This window comes from Chinchilla lanigera, unplaced genomic scaffold (genome assembly GCF_000276665.1).
Source record: "Chinchilla lanigera isolate Chin_1 unplaced genomic scaffold, ChiLan1.0 scaffold00064, whole genome shotgun sequence".
Classification (NCBI taxonomy): Eukaryota; Metazoa; Chordata; class Mammalia; order Rodentia; family Chinchillidae; genus Chinchilla; species Chinchilla lanigera.
Genome location: NW_004955465.1, coordinates 6282824 through 6284803, shown reverse-complemented (window position 1 = coordinate 6284803; position 1980 = coordinate 6282824). Strand labels below are relative to the sequence as shown.

At 49.4% G+C, this 1980-nt stretch overlaps 1 pseudogene; it reads right to left on the bottom strand.

The window, feature by feature from the left end:
• The window catches only part of LOC102021221, a 16874-nt pseudogene extending 15440 nt beyond the window's left edge, over window positions 1-1434 (bottom strand).
• Window positions 1435-1980: the final 546 nt, after the last annotated feature.

The following is a 1980-nucleotide window of genomic DNA, read 5'->3' as shown; positions in this document are numbered from 1 at the left end:
TTTTTTTTTTGGTTTTTCTCCGGTACCGGGAACCAAACTCACGACCTTGCGCTTGCCAGGCAGGCGCTTTTGCTGCTGAGCTAAATCCCCAGCCCAGAGAGTGAGCATTTCAAGGAATCAACTCATGCAATTGTGGGGGCCGTCAAGTCCTGCTTGTGGGCCAGTAGCTAATCACCTAGAGAAGAACTGATGCATTAGATGAAACCCAAAGACAACCTGTCATTTAGTTCTATTCAGGCCTTCAACTGACCAGACGAGGCCCACCCACATTAGGAAGAACCATATGACTTTATAGTCCACTGAGTTAAATGGACCCTCACAGAAATATCTAGAATAATTCTAACTACATATTTAGGTAATATATCCAAGCCAAGTTTGTCATATAAGATTAACCATCACAACCAGGTAGCTGTAGGTGTCAAAGCCAGAGGATGGTCCTGCTCCCCAACCAGAGGCTGTGGCTGGTGGGAGCAGGGCCACCACAAGGTGGCTGCAGGTAGGCACCTGCTGTCCTTCAACACAGGCTGGAGTTTACAGGCGCAAAGCCATGCAGGATGGGGGCAGGCACCACCTTGGACATGCTACATAGACTTGGGGACAGGTGTTATGTCCGGAGCCCTCTTTAAGATGAAGAGTATACAGTGAAGCATGAGGCCTTAGACGAGGCCTGAGTATAGTATATGCTTCTACCCTACCGTAAATCACAGATGAGACCGGGTAGAGGTGGAGAGGAGAAGTAGCTGCTTCCCTAGCCTCCTGGAGGAGCTAGGAACCAGGTACTGATGTCCGCATCTTAACAGGTGATGGAAAGAATGAAACATGGAAGGTGAAAGTCGGAGGAGCTTTGTGGCCACTGGGCTTGCCTTGCCTCTGACTCCTAACACCACCGCTATGGAAGCGCAAACATTTGCATATGTCTCAGTTCACGTGTCTTTCCTCTAAGTCAGGGGTTGGCAACCTTTTTCTGTGAAAAGCCAAGAAGTAAATATCTGAGGCTGTGTGGGCCATATGGTTTCTGTTGCAGTCACTCCTCTCAGCTGCTGCTGTGGCCCAAAGCAGACTTAGACAGTCCAATAAAATTTTATTTACCAAAAAATAGGTGATGGGCCAGATTGGGCCAAGCCGGGATGCAGTTTGCTGATTCCTGCTCTTGATCCCTGGTTTCTAGTCTTTAGGAAAAGGATATTTCCTTCAAACCCTCTTCAACAACACTGGTGTAGAAACTGGATAAACGCAATTACTCTGGTTCAGGTTGGGTAGGTGGGAGGCCACAGGGAGCTCCTTGAGCCCAATGCGGCATGCACTGCTGTACCCAAATGTCCTCTCGTAAGTAACCCTCCCTGCATTTAGCTGCAGGGTCACTTGCAATGACACCGCCAGTCCTCTGTCACCCCAGAGTCTGGCACAATGGGAGCCTGTGCAGAGCGCCCCCATGCAGTGCATTTGGGAACTCAGCGTCACAGGAATCGGTCCCAACTCACACTGGATGCTGAGGTGTGGATGCCGGAGCTGGAAGAGAGCGGGGCTCCCTTTCTTCCCAACATGACCCCTGACCCCTGACCCCTGACCGCCAGCACATCAGGTGAGAGCAAGGCCTGTGTGTTCACCAAGTCATTCACTTTGGAGCTGGTGCCCAGACCAAGAGCTGGCTTTCCCGCAGGTATTAAGTTGGAGTCTGTCTTTGTTTGGTTCCCTTATTGCAAAAGGAAACAGTGCTGCAAAGGAAGGAAGAAAACTACACAGGTCCCTGTCCAAGGCCTAGAATAATGCTCTGCACAGACCCGGGTGAATTAAATAGAACAGGGAGTGCATGAAAACTTTAATTTCATCGTGATACATTTGCAACCCCCATTTTTTTCATTATTTATTATGAGAAATTGTTCCCCCTTTTAGCTGGGTTCACTCTCGGCCATCCTGTCTTGAGACCCATTGTCCTTGCATCATGAGGACTGTTTTCCAGAAGGTGGGCATGGTCCAAAC